The following is a 15,284-nucleotide window of genomic DNA, read 5'->3' as shown; positions in this document are numbered from 1 at the left end:
TTCTTAGTCATTTGCCACAGGAAACTGTTTCTAAGAGGAAATGAGGCTGTTGTGCTGCTTATTGCTTAGGGTCTCCAAATTGCTGTGATCCCTGCAAATTACAAAGTCCCGCTGTGTTTAAATGAGACCTCCACTGTGTTTAAATGAGACCATGCTTATGTTTTAAAGTGAAATATGTACCAGGATGATCCTTCTGAATAGCTAATATATGTTTATCTTGTGGTCTAGGGAATTAAGTACTTGCCAAAACAAATAACTCTGATAACTAAGTTTACCTGTCAGAAGAATAGAATAAAACACTAGGCCATGGAGAACGGCTTAGGCAAAGCGATTGCCAAGCTTAAACTGGGAAGCATCTGATGTTAAATCCATCATGATCTATGCCTTGTAATTAATTTTACTGTGTTGTCTGTGGCTTGTTCTGCAGTCTTCATCAGTGTAGTTTACAAAAGTCTTGGAGGAACTTGAGGATACTTCCTGATGTAAAATGCTGCAATGGTTGCTGCTGCCATTTTCCTTATAGCTTCATTGTGTAAGTAACAAAAAGATTGCTTGTTGTGCTGGCTGTCTGGAAAACTTCTGTAGCTGATCTTGAAAAAGAAACTTGCATTTCTTTGTTTCAAGTAAACAAATGGTTTTGAGTGATGTGAGAAACACTTGAGTCTTCATGCTTATATTTATAGAGAATCTTGTTTGGTGTGGCAGCAGCATTCTTTTCATATTGAGGAAACATAAGTATTGCATTTCACATATCTGTGTTATTCAGGACCATTTAAGTTTATCAACAGAAGTACTGTAAGTCTAATGATTGTTTTGGCATGAGAAATACCATGCTCACAGCATTGTTTATTTTTCAGGTTTCCTTAGGTTTTTGGCTGCCTGCCGTTAGGGCAGAAGGTTGAAGAGGTGGAGAGAAGCAGCCAGTATTTTGATGTGTGTGTTTTGGTTCTGGTTCCCTTCCTTACCTGTTTGCAACTAGATAGATAGCTTACTAAAATAGTGTATGAGAGATTGCTTGGAGATAATATGCCTGATCTGTATCACACTTGTTGACTTCTTGTGATATTTCTTTGGGGATTAGTAATTGGGATCATAGCAATACATTAGTGTGTTGCCAGAGGTGCCAAGTACCTTGCCAATTTTGCACTGAAGTTTGTAAAGGTGTTGATAGCCAGCTTGCAGTCATTCTGGTTACACCAGCTTCAGTTTCTCCCAATAATGACAATTTATTTGGTAGGGTTTCAATATCAAATTAATTAAATATTCCTGTTCCTGTACCAATTCTACCCAACAAAGTTTGCATGATATATCTTTTAGTTCTATGTCCTATTGGTCTATGATTTTGTAGCCACCAATCATAGAGAGGATCACTATAAACAACAAAATGGTGTTTATGGAAAAATTGCTGTATATTATTGTGTTGTTCTCATTGTTTACAGTTAGAGTGTAATTCTTATGAGCCACTAACATATGATTAGTTGTCTTACATGTCTGTAGTACCCATTTCATTTTATTGTTAAAACCATTTGCGGTTTCCCATCCGGTGTTATTACATATAGTTAAATTCAGATTAACTTTAGATCTTACAGTTAGTGTAACATTATTACCTGCTGTCGTGGTTTAGCCCCAGCCAGCAACTAAGCACCACACAGCCGCTCGCTCACTCCCCCCACAGTGGGATGGGGGAGAGAATCGGAAGAGCAAAAGTGAGAAAACTTGAGGGTTGAGATAAAGACAGTTTAATAGGGAAAGCAAAAGCCGCGCACACAAGCAAAGCAAAGCAAGGAATTCATTCACTACTTCCCATGGGCAGGCAGGTGTTCAGCCATCTCCAGGAAAGCAGGGCTCCATCACGCGTAATGGTTACTTGGGAAGACAAACGCCATCACTCCGAATGTCCCCCCCTTCCTTCTTCTTCCCCAGCTTTATATACTGAGCATGACGTCATGTGGTATGGAATAGCCCTTTGGTCAGTTTGGATCAACTATCCTGGCTGTGTCCCCTCCCAGCTTCTTGTGCACTTGGCAGAGCATGGGAAGCTGAAAAGTCCTTGACTAGTGCAGCAACAACTAAAACATCAGTGTGTTATCAACACTGTTTTGGTCACAAATCCAAAACATAGCCCCATACTAGCTACTATAAAGAAAATTAACTCTATCGCAGCCAAAACCAGCACACCTGCTATCAGTCCTTGGCCTTGTGCTAATACAGATGGTATTCCTCCTGTAACTGTGGTTTCAAAGATGGCTTGTGACTGATGTTCAACACCTGAGTTGTTCCATGGGCAACATGAAAAGGCAGATCCTGTTAGATACAGGTTTCAGGTGTATGTTCCCCTTATTGGTGTTCCCACAGTGATAAGGTAACATCACATTTTCCTGTAAGAGAACACACCTAGGTCTTGGACATAATCCAAGCTTCAGTTATGGTTAACTTGCTCCTCTTAGTGTCTACAGCATGCCATACTCCTTTTCCTTTCTATAACAACAGAGTCACCCAGATCCATCCCTGAGTTGGGTGTTTAATCACAAGCTCATCTCCAGGACTTAGATAGGGTTTCACCTCTGTTTTAACGAATTTGTGCAGCCATTGACGTGAATAACATGAATGACATGAATCTATGGGCCTTCCCATGGGGGTTTGTTGCTTATTTAGCTGACTTACAACTTCTCATTCTGAGTGCCATCACACGGCATGTAGAGGATAACCAAGGGATCAAGCCCAGCCAGCATGGGTTCAGGAAAGGCAGGTCCTACTTGACCAACCTGATCTCCTTCTACGACAAGGCGACCTGCCTAATGGATGAGGGGAAGGCTGTGGATGTTGTCTATCTAGACTTCAGTAAAGCCTTTGACACGGTTTCCCACGGCATTCTCCTGGAGAAACTGGCTGCTCATGGCTTGGACGGGTGTACTCTTCGCTGGGTAAAGAACTGGCTGGATGGCCAGGCCCAAAGAGTGGTGGTGAATGGAGTTTACTTCAGTTGGCGGCCGGTCACAAGTGGTGTTCCCCAGGGCTTTGTGTTGGGGCCAGTGCTGTTTAATATCTTTATCAATGATCTGGATGAAGGGATCGAGTGCACCCTCAGTAAGTTTGCAGATGACACCAAGTTGTGTGGGAGTGTTGATCTGCTTGAGGGGAGGAAGGCTCTACAGAGGGACCTGGACAGGCTGGATCGATGGGCCGAGGTCAATTGTATGAGGTTCAACAAGGCTGAGTGCCGGGTCCTGCACTTGGGCCACAGCAACCCCATGCAACGCTACAGGCTTGGGGAAGAGTGGCTGGAAAGCTGCCAGGCAGAGAAGGACCTGGGGGTGTTGGTTGACAGCTGGCTGAATATGAGCCAGCAGTGTGCCCAGGTGGCCAAGAAGGCCAATGGCATCCTGGCTTGTATCAAAAATAGTGTGGCCAGCAGGAGTAGGGAAGTGATCATGCCCCTATACTTGGCATTGGTGAGGCCGCACCTCGAATACTGTGTTCAGTTTTGGGCCCCTCACTACAAGAAAGACATTGAGGTGCTGGAGCGTGTCCAGAGAAGGGCAACGAAGCTGGTGAAAGGTCTAGAGCATAAGTCTTATGAGGATTGGCTGAGGGAACTGGGGTTGTTTAGCCTGGAGAAAAGGAGGCTGAGGGGAGACCTTATCGCTCTCTACAACTACCTGAAAGGAGGTTGTGGCGAGGTGGGTGTTGGTCTCTTCTCCCAAGTAACAAGTGATAGGACAAGAGGAAATGGCCTCAAGTTGCGCCAGGGGAGGTTTAGACTGGATATTAGGAAATTTTTCTTCACTGAAAGGGTTATCAAGCATTGGAACAGGCTGCCCAGGGAAGTGGTTGAGTCACCATCCCTGGAAGTGTTTAAAGGACGTTTGGATGAGGTGCTTATGGACATGGTATAGTGGTGGTCTTGGTAGTGTTAGGTTTACGGTTGGAGTTGATGATCTTAAAGGTCCTTTCCAACCTATACGATTCTGTGATTCTCACAAATGGGATCCCCACTTAGAAGCAGTAATAGATTCAGTCTTGTGTAGTTGTTTTAGTCCATTCCACCTTTCTACTGTCCCATTACTTTGAGGTTGATATGGTAGGTGGAAAGTCCATTGTACTCCATTTGAAGCATACCAAGTTTGCACTTCTTTATTTTTAAAATGTGATCCATTATCAATTTTTATTTCTCTGGGCAAGCAAACAACTGGTTTAAACCAGCAATGGTTGTTAGACCAATTGCAGCCTGGGTGGAGTGCATATTCCCTGTACCACTAACTATTTGTACTGCTGTTTCCAGCCTTCAGGTGTTTGCTTTAAAGGATCAATACAATCTACTTGCCAGGTTTCCCAGAGTAGTTTACCTTCCCTGATGGTCAAGCATTGGTCAAGCTGCCCAGAGAGGTGGTGGAGTCACTATCCCTGGAGGAGTTCAAAAAGCGTGTAGATGTGGCACTTCAGGACATGGTTTAGTAGGCATGGAGGTGTTGGGTTGACAGTTGGACTAGATGATCTTAAAGGTCTTTTCCAACCTTAATGATTCTATGATTCTATGATATTGACAAACTGTTGTCCTTTTGACATGTACTGTACCATTGTTTGACAAAAATGGCAGGAGTCTACAATTTGTTTTGCCAGAGCTTTTGTCACAGGCCATCCTCTCCTTGCAGCCTGTTGAAACAAATCATAACTCCCAGTGTGTCCTAACCATTTCTGTAACCACTTACCTAGCCATTCTGAGGCAGAATTTTGTAATACATTTTTTTCTAGCCACATGATCAGCCATCTGATTCCACTTTGCCTCAGGGTTTTTATGTTTTTGGTGGGCAGATACATGCCCTATGGATATGCTCTTAGATTGAGCTATATCATAAATCTTTTTCCAGTGTGTTTTTCCCCATGTGTCTCTACCATTTACTTGCCAATTGTTTTTCACCCAATTTTCTAGCCACTGGGTGGCACCAGCCCACACAACATATGAGTCCGTATAGACACAAGTGGCTCCTTGCTCCAGGGCCATTTCCAAAGCTCTGAGCTCTGCCAGTTGGGCGGAGCCATCGATTTCATCTGTGAAAGCTTTTCTGGTCTTTACCAATATAGCTGCAGCTTTACCTCTCTATAGTTTCCCCATTCGCTTGGCACTCCTGTCTGTGAACCAAACTCTTCTTGTCTCACTGTCCCAGGGTGAGGCATCAGTTATCAGGGAGGAGGGCAAATGGGAGTATTCAGTATGCATCCCAATTCGCTCTATACTCTCTGATAATTTTTTTTCTGTATTCATCCCATCACTTGTCACTCGGTGATGTATAGACAAAGCCCATTGCTGCACAGTAGTTTTTTGTGCTACCCCTAAGGGTAATGGCTTACCAGCTACAATTGCTTTTAAAAAAGGAATAGGCACATATCGCTTGATTTCCCTTTCTTGAGTCTGCTTTTTTCTTCAGCAAATCATAGAGGTCTCGCTAGATACTGAATCCAGGAATGTGTGACCTCCAAAACCCAAAAGTTCCTAATAAAGCTTGCAATTCTTTTTTATCAGAAGGTGCTGGAATGCTTTGTATCTCTTCTAATGTAGATTCTGATAGAGTTTTCTGTCCTCATATCCATCGGGAGCCTAAAAATGTAACCTCTTGACTTGGTCCTTGCCATTTTGAGTTGGGAATGCTAAGATTTAGTTCTTGTAAATGCTGGACAATAGCGTTCACACTTTGGCAAACCATTTCCTATTCTGGTCCTCTGATTAGAATATCATCTGTATATTCTAAAATTGTTACTTCAGGTGGGAGGATGACTGATTCTAGTTCTTTAGCTAACATGGCATGAGCAATTGTGGGGCTATGTTTAAAATCTTGAGGTAGATGATTAAAGGTACTCCAAATAAAATCAAACTTTGGTTTGTCTTGCTCTTGTACTGGGATCATCAAGAACATATCTTTTATATCTAACAGTCCCATCCATGGAAAAGCACATTCATTTATTGTATTAACTATATCTACTATGCTAGGAACAGCAGCTGTTAAAGGGCCAGTTACTTTATTCAAAGCCCTATAGTCATATTCTATGTCCCATCTGTTTTTTTAACAGGCCATACAGGGCTGTAATATTGTGAATGTGTTGGGGTTTTTTTTTCTACGATACCCCCTTTCTCTAATTCTCTCTCAGTGCTTGTCAGGCCACACCTGGAGTACTGTGTCCAGTTCTAGTCCCCACAATTCAAAAAAGATGCAGACAGACTGGAGCGGGTCCCAAGGAGGGCCACAAAGACGATCAAAGGGCTGGAGGACCTGCCCTATGAGGAAAGACTGAAGGATTTGGGTCTTTTCTCCCTTGGAGAAGAGAAGGCTCGGGGGGACCTCATCACAGTATTCCAGTACTTAAAGGGTGGCTACAAAGAGGACAGAAGCTCTCTCTTCACAAGGAGCCACATGGAGAAGACAAGGGGCAATGGATAAAGCTTGCACTGGTAGAAGTTTCATCTTGATATAAGACTTTTTTTTACCGCGAGAGCAATCATCCACTGGAACAGCCTCCCCAGGGATGTGGTAGAGTCCCCATCGCTGGAGGTTTTCAAGATGCAGTTGGACAGGGTGCTAGATAATCTCATCGAGGCTGCCTTTCCCACAAAAGGTTGGACCAGATGATGTTTCTAGGTCCCTTCCCACCTGGGCTATTCTATGATTCTAATTGTTTGACTAATTCTGTCACAGGTTTTATGGCATGAGGAGGTAGCTTATACTGAGGAATGTTAACTGGTTTACTATTAGGCAGGGGTGGGGCTATATGTAGCAGATTTATAGATTTAATCATATGGAGATTAGTTTTCCCTGTAACTGGAGGACTACTCTATTGGGTTTACATGGCAAGGTTTTGGTAGCAGGGGGGCTGCAGGGGTGGCTTCTGTGGCAAGACACCAGAAGCTGCCCCCATGTCAGACAGAGCCAAGATGGACCTGCTGGCCAAAGCTGAGCCAATCAGCAAAGCTGGTGGTGCCTCTGATAACATATTTAAGAAAGAGAAAAAAATGCTGCACAGCAGCTGTGAGAGAGAGGAGTGAGAAAATGTGAGAGAAACAACCCTGTGGACACCAAGGTCAGTGAAGAAAGAGGGGGGAGGAGGTGCTCCAGGCACCGGAGCAGAGATTCCCCTGCAGCCCGTGGTGAAGACCACGGTGAGGCAGGTTGTCCCCCTGCAGCCCATGGAGGTCCATGGTGGAGCAGATATCCACCCTGCAGCCATGGAGGACCCCACGCTGGAGCAGGTGGATGTGCCCTGAAAGAGGCTGTGACCCCGTGGAGAGCCTGTGCTGGAGCAGGCTCCTGGCAGGAACTGCAGCCCACAGAGAAGAGCCCATGCAGGAGCAGGGTTTCTGGCAGGACCTGTGGCCCATGGGGGACCCACGCTGGAGCAGTCTGTTCCTGAAGGACTGCACCCTGTGGAAGGGACCCATGCTGGAGCAGTTCTTGAAGAACTGCAGCCCATGGGAAGGACCCATGTTGGAGAAGGTCATGAAGGACTGTCTCCTGTGGGATGGACCCCACGCTGGAGCAGGGGAAGAGTGTGAAGAGGAAGGAGCGGCAGAGATGAAGTGTTATGAACTGACTGCAATCCCTGTTCCCCATTTACCCTTGCGCCGCTTGGGGAGGGGAGGAGGTAGAAGAGTTAGGAGTGAAGTTGAGCCTGGGAAAAAGGGAGGGGTGTGGGGAAGGTGTTTTAAGATTTGTTTTTACTTCTCACTATCCTACTCTGTTATTAATTGGCAATAAATTAAATTAATCTTCCCCAAGTCAAGTCTGTTTTGCCTGTGACGGTAATTGGTGAGTGATCTCCCTGTCCTTATCTCAACCCATGAGCCTTTCGTAGTATTTTTCTCCCCCTGTCCAGTTGAGGAGGGGGAGTGATAGAGTGGCTTGCTGGGCACCTGGTGGCTAGCCAAGGTCGACCCACCACAACTACCATTTTCCCATTTACCCCAGTTGTCTATCTGAGATTTTCCTTTCAGAATATCCATTCTCAGAGTATTCATTCTCAAAATATTAATTTTGCCCAATAAGAAGGGCCATACGGTACATCTATTTCACAATATTAATTTATCCAGTACAACTGGATTAGTGTTAATTGCACCATTAACACCTACTACTGAAACTGCTTCGTTCTTTAAAGGAGCTTTGCCTTCATAGATAACTTGAAACTTGTGCTCCTATATCAATCAAAAATGTTGTGGTATACTTATCATTTACAGCAACCAACGTTTCCGGACCCTGGTTCCATGCAGCTGCCTTGGCAGCCGCGGCCCAAACAGTGGAGCCGAGCCAGCTCCCCTAGCATTTAAATTGCCTTGCTCCAAGTGTTGAGTGATACTCTCTAACTTTGGGGGTGGGCAGGGAGCTGGTGTGGGTCTTGAGATCTGCTCCTGGGCTTCTCCTACTAATTCTTTCAGCACTGCAGTCAGCAGACCTTGCAGTTTCTGCCTCATTAACCCTTTAGCTAAACATTTTTGCTAAACAGAACTATGTTCCTCTGATGCACTGTCTGGAGGGTTTTTGCCTTTATTTTTGTTTGGAATTGAGGGTGGGGGGCGTTGTGGCTGGGCTTAACTGCCTGTATGTTCCTAACCTTTACCTTGGAGCCTGATGTTTCATATAAGGGTAAAGCAGACAGCATCTGCTGCAGAACTGTTTCCCATCGAGTAGCTGCATTTATTCCTGTCATTGTAGAAAGGGTGAGCAGTTTCAGTGCTGCAGCTGCTCACTTTAGGAGAATCCCCAGTCTTAGTAGTAAACCTTGAGCCTCATCCATGGTGAGGGTAACCTAATTTGCTCCTTCCCCCCGTATATGGGCCATCCATTCTAGGGGTGTTTCTCCAGGCTTAGAGGAAAATTTAGTTTGAAGATCAGTTAACTCCATGAAGGTAAAACTTCTCACAGTTGTTTGATGGGGTGCACCTGGTGTTTGCTCTACTTTTATCATGGGAGCAACCACTTTCACATTATTTTCTTCCCCCGGATCATCTGAATCATCATTGTGAGGAGGGTCAGGATCAAGCCAGATATCTCCTGGCCATTCACTGTCCTTGGTATATATAACAGCCATCTTTTTAACAGGGTCTATTTGAGTAGACTGTAGTAAGTGATCCCTACGCATGTGAGCATTGGCTCTGATCTGAGGCTGCAATTTTAATTTTAAGAACCTATTCTGATTTTCTATGTACATCGTGTTTTATACATCGTATTATCTTTTATAATTGTTTCTTTCTCTCTCTCTAGAATGTTATACTTACATGTCTCCTCCTCTAACTTCTCCACTACTGCTTGCAAGCAACTTCCTAACAACCAGCACAAGCCTGCTTTCCCCTTTCCTTTCTTCAAATTATTAGAACCTTTCCATTTTTCAAATTCATTCTAAATATCTCTGGGATCAGTGCAATGTTGTTCTACCTATGAAAAATCTCAGATAGGATTTCTCCATCCCTCTTTTTCAAATTTATTGCCTAGCTTTTTCCAGCCTTTGTTAGCACTCATAATGATTTATACCCTCTAAATGGTAGCGGTCCCATCTGCAGCCAGTCTTATCACTACACTTCCTTACTCACAGCACGTGTTGCCTCTCTTAGGCTCTTATTCATGGCTGTAATGCTAAATCAGAAATCCCATTATTGCTGAATTGTTAGTAAATAACATTCACCCTCAGGAATATCCTGTCTGTGACACCAATTAGTGTCAGAGTCCAATACTCTCTGACCAGGTTCTTTTAGTTATTCCACATGAGGAGGGTTTAATATTTAATATCAAATTTACTTATCTATTTGGTGTTACATGGTATTTTGATTTAGTAGAGTAATACAGCAATATACTGAAATCACAACACAAGCATAATTTACCAATTGCAATATACAGTTTAATCACAATACAAACATGATTCCCGTTACCGGTCTCTATGTGCTCATTGTCATGATGATGGGCATCCTCAGCCACTGGGGAGGAATACATGGGTTGAAGCCAGCTCAAGCCCGTTGCTCTCTTCAAAGCTCATTTTGTTAATTGCTCAGTTTTTATACTTTATGTTCAGCTGAGCCATGTATACACTTCCCCCTCATGCTAATCTGTCTAGCTCAGGAAGATATTACTCTCTACTCAGGGAAGGCTGATTATACAACCTGATGGTACAGCCATATATCTAAACAAAGGTTTACATCCACTGCAGGGATGTGCTGATTGGTCACATTTTCTTGTAAATAATCTAATTTCTTCCCCTCCCCTTCCCTCCTTTCCCAACTAATTCTCCTGTACTAGGTATTTGTACTATTCATTCAGTGTGGATAAGCAAATACTGTAGGGCAACATGACAGCAAAATTGAAATGCTAACAATGTGAAAACATATGTAACTTCATTACTGTATTAGCTTACAGCGATAAGATTTTATTTCTCGCTGCTAACATCTGCTGTAAGTAAATACTACATTGGTCATTTGAGAATGCAATATTGAGTGAGTCTTTTCTTCCTCACCATATGTGCATGGAGGAGAGAAGTATAGATATTCTTGAGGAAGGGATGAGAAAGCAAGAGGTAGATAGGGGCAGTGTCTGAAGACTAAGCCAGGCTAGCATAGAGACCTGGACAATGCAGGGGCAAGAGTAGGAAGCATGGCCTCCCCTCTCAACAAAATGCCTAGGAATGGGAGCTCTTTAGCAAGAAGAGCAGTGCTGTTGTTTTATTAGTTGTGGTAGGTTGACCTTGGCCAGCTGCCAGACACCCACCCAGCTGCTCTCTTACTCCCCCTCCTCAGCAGGACAGGGGGTTGAAAATAAGATGACAAAGCTCATGGATTGAGATAAAGACAGAGAGATCACTTACCAGTTACCGTCACGGGAAAAACCATACTCGACTTAGGGAAAATTTTAGTTAGTTATTAATTTATTTTATTGCCACTTAAAATATATTTGGATAGTGAGAAACAAAGACAAATTAATACAACACCTTCCCCCCCACCCCATTTTTCCCAGGCTCAACTTCACTCCGTCATTCCCAACTCCTCTACTCCCCCCTCTGCCTGAGAGCGGCATGGGGGGGGGGGGAATGTGATTTTGCAGTCAGTATATAACAGTTTCTCTCTGCTGCTTCTTTCTCCTCACACTTTTCCCCTGCTCCAGCGTGTGTCCTCTCCACAGGCTGCAGTCCTTCAGGAGAATCTGCCCCAGCGTAGGTTCTCCACAGGCCACAATTCCTTCAGGAAATATCCACCTACTCCAGCATGGTCTCTTCCACAGGCTGCAGGGGAATATCTGCTCCGATGTCTAGAGCACCTCCTCCTTCTTCTTTTCTGACCTTGGTATCTGTTTTTTCTCACACTTTTTTTTTTCCTCACTGTCTCTGCAGTGTTTTGCCCTTTCTTAAATATGTTTTCACAGAGGTGCCAATAGCTTGGCTGATTGGCTCAGCTTTGGCCTGCGGTAGGTCTGTTGCAGAGCCGACTGGAACTTGCTCTTGTCTGGCACAGGGCAGCCCCTTACCTCTTCTCACAGAGGTCACCCCTGCACCTCCCCTGCTACCAAAACCTTGCCACAGACACCCAATACATTAGTGCTGGTCAATAACTATATTAGTATCCAAGCACCTAGTTCAAATCACTTTAAAGGGCTGATAGTTTGCCTCCTTCACAGTATAGAAGAGGTGGATTCAGCAGAACATAATCAATTGGCTTGCCTGTGTCACCTCCTCTTTCTAATTTCTTTCTTTTTTTTTAAGCTCTATCTCCTATCCGCATTGCTCCCAGTGTTCAACATACTTGCTTCACAGTGCAGTACTGCAGGGAGAGCAGAAGTGGCACAAAGAGAAGTACAAGAGCTTGAGTATCTGGCAGCTTGACACACCTTGAGGGCAATTGCTTTGTTTGTTTTAAATACTGGCGTGCACAGAACGCCACTAAAAGTGCACAGAACTCTAGCTAATATAAACTTAAGCCTTAACAGCAAATAGCGCAAGTATATTGAGTTAATGGGAGGGGAGGGAGATGTTTACTGGTTTGTGGTTCACTTTTTCCAAATTACTGACTCCTCCCTTCCCCCAATATCTTTATTCCATTCTTAAGTGTTGAGCTTTACCAGATAGATTATCCTACAGAAGCTAGATACATAGACAAGACTGATTTTTTTTTTGTTAACAAGTATTTGAAACAAGAATATGTGGATGGCAAAAACATCAAAGTAGACTGTAAAGTAGGAAAAGTTTCTATCAAACCTTGATTAATTTATAACCCCCCCCACGCACACAACAGAATATTTTGTCATCTTGGAATACCATACATAATGAAAATAATAGTAAAAGGCAGGTGATGTATGACTTTTCTCCTCTGGATGCTTTCCCCTCCTGAAAGGATTAAAGAAGATACTATTTCTGCTGTACCTTGCCTTTGAAAAAGTGAGTGAGCTGTGAAAAAGTTGTTTGAGAAAGGTGGGGGAAAAGTTAATTGGGGGGGGATAAAGTTTATATACAACCCTGCTCTGAGTTATTACAGAAATAAAAGTGCATATTTTTAACACTGAGATTAATCAACAGAACAACTTTCTAAAGGAACTAATGGATTCCCCATAATTCAGTATCTTCAAGGTACGTTTGGATGGCTGTTTAGAAAAAGATTCCAAATCAGACTAGAGGTTAACTATCTTCATTTTCATTCTGCTATAACTTTAATTTGTCTTTTGTGTACGATACTGGACAACAACATTGTAGAGGCCTCATCAGACTAGAAAAACTATCAGTCCACTTATCATAAATGCTGTTTTGCATCTAAAAGTTCTAGTTCTTGTTTAATTCAGCTGGCACTTGTCCATACAACAAACTTTCAAAATTCAGATTTTTTTTCCTTGAAGTTTAAAAAAAAAAAAAAGACTGAGTTTGGCTAAATATGAAACAGTAGAAGCATTTCAGTAAGGTCATTGATTAATGACTAGTATATATTTTTATTTGTTATTTTGACTGATTAAAAATAATAAGCTACTTTCAACTCAGCAGTGCTTGATAAAGAGCAATCTTGCAGGGAAATGCAGATTTGTGACATGGTGACATACTTGAAAACATTTACATTAGTAAATAGGATGGTGGTGTTCCTCCAGGTGTGGTGGGTTGACCCTGGCTAGCAGCCAAGCACCCACATAGCCACTCACTCACTCCCCCCCCAGTGGGATGGGGAAGAAAATCGGAAGAGCAAAAGTGAGAAAATTTGTGGGTTGAGATAAAGACAGTTTAATAGGTGAAGTAAAAGCTGCACATGCAAGCAAAACAAAGAATTTATTCATTATTTCCCATTGACAGGCAGATGTTTAGCCATTTCCAGGAATGCAGGGCCTCAGGACACGTAACAGTTCCTTGGGAAGACATACTCCATAACTATGAATGTCTCCCCTTCCTCCTTTTCTTGAGCTTTTATTGCTGAGCATGATGTCATATGGTATGGAATATCCCTTTGGTCAGTTGGGGTCAGCTGTCCCAGCTGTGTCCCCTCCCAACTTCTTGTGTACCCCCACAGCCTACTTGCTGGGGGGGAGGTGATGGGGAAAAAGAGAAAGCCTCCACACTGCCTAAGCACTGCTCAGAAATAGCCAAAACACTGGTGTGTTATCAACACTGTTTAGTCACAAATCCAAAACACAGCACCATATGGGCTGCTATAAAGAAAGTTAACTCCATCCCAGCCAGACCCAGTATACCAGGTAACTACTGTAGATCAGCACTGGCAAGTCAGCTGTCCTTCTAAACCATAGTTTGTATTTCTTTAGCTTATTTTTTTCCCCTGAATAATTTGTCTAATCTGTGAAGCATTTGCCTCTCATCTCATATAAAGTCTACTGGAAGCCAACTGGCTGAAGCAATTTTGCAATCAGAATACATGAGTAAAATGTGCTGTAGGTGAAACAGTTTTTTACTGGGGAGTAAAAAGGAAATGTTAGTAATCTAAGTATCCATCTGTTATCTCCTCCAGGTTTTAAAAAAGCTGTCACTTATCTGTACTAAACTGAGTAGTTCTTGAAGCTAATTGCAGATATGCATGACATCAGTGAGGCCTTACCCAGGGGCCAAGAAGCTGAGTGTGGGGAGGGAGACAGAGCAGAGTTCCTGCTCCAGGGCTTGCCCCACAGGGCAGGCTGGTCTGCCTGCAGCAAGCTGGGTGCCTGGTGGCTCCTCCTGTTATCCCACAAGTGTGAGGTCGTTTACCCGGTGTGCGAGATGCCAATATACACACAGGGCAGAGGTATTTTTATTTCATGTCTGCGCAGAGATGGGTGCTAGCTGGTAGCTCCACAAAGCTAGCACAAAGTTCGGTCATACAGGTACAGTATTTATACAGTCTAGTTATGCATATGCATAAGTAATTACGCAAAGCAGTTTTCTATTGGTCTACATTTCTCTTGTTTCAACTTAAAGCTACAGTGCTACTTTAATATTCTGCACATGCTCAAAGGTGAGGGGTCTCTGCTTGGGCCAGGGTCTCCAGCTCGAGGGGTGTGACTTTTAGTATTATAATGAGGATAGTTCACATGAGGGTGCTTCTTATCACACTTCTACTAGTTGTTTCAGATGGTTCCCAAAACATCTTAATTAGCTTACATATTTCTCCAGGATGTGCTTTACTCCCAAGGACAGTAATTCTTGTTTAGACGTTCCTCTTTCCAGTCTGAATCCCCCTTATCAGCTTTACGTAAGCCTTGGCCTTCCACCAGCTCCTGTTAGACTACACTGTTAGACTACACTCCCACCAGCCTTCCCACTTATTTGGCAGAGAATGTGCTCCAGATCTCACCAATTTACCTGCTTGTCTGGTGCTGTGAAATAGCCTAAGTCTTAAAAGACTTCTATTTCTCAGAAAATTGTCAGATGGACAGTGAAATGGGCACAGCTGAGAAGGTGAGTAACTTGAGGCAGAAGAAGGGCTGGGAATGAACAGGCAAGAGACTACCCACTGAATCCAGATATATCCAGAATAGTTTGTCTGACTGTGTACCAAGTAAAAAACTGAAAGAGGCTAGGTATGATGTCTTGGTCCTCTCTTTGCCATCTGCTATACAGTTGAAAGAATTGGTTTTGTCTTTATGGAGTTTGAAAATACCAAATTATTTTTAATAAATAATTTTAATAAATAATTCCTCATGGGGAAAACATGTCTTTGGGTGTAAGCTGGCAGGACTGATCGAGTGAGCTTTAAACTAGAAGCGATGGGGGAAAGGGATACCAACAGGAGAGCTGAAGGTAAGCCAAGAGTTGGCATGGCATCATCCGAGGGTGGCAATGCTAGTGGGAACATTTACACT

At 43.3% G+C, this 15,284-nt stretch overlaps 1 protein-coding gene across 3 annotated transcripts in view; it reads left to right on the top strand.

The window, feature by feature from the left end:
* Positions 1-15,284, top strand: part of LOC142403056 (CDC42 small effector protein 2-like) — a 101,874-nt gene that overhangs the window by 23,113 nt on the left and 63,477 nt on the right. Inside the window, exon 2 of one of the 3 annotated variants that reach the window (XM_075489203.1) lies at positions 428-532. The exons of the other annotated variants lie outside the window; for them this stretch is intronic. The gene's annotated coding sequence lies outside the window, so the exon portion shown is untranslated. The remainder of the gene's footprint in view (positions 1-427; positions 533-15,284) is intronic. 3 annotated transcript variants of the gene reach the window in all.

Source organism: Mycteria americana, assembly GCF_035582795.1.
Source record: "Mycteria americana isolate JAX WOST 10 ecotype Jacksonville Zoo and Gardens chromosome W unlocalized genomic scaffold, USCA_MyAme_1.0 Scaffold_32, whole genome shotgun sequence".
In the NCBI taxonomy this organism is placed as follows: Eukaryota; Metazoa; Chordata; class Aves; order Ciconiiformes; family Ciconiidae; genus Mycteria; species Mycteria americana.
Note: the sequence above shows the minus strand (reverse complement) of the source record. Positions and strands in the feature narration are given on the sequence as shown.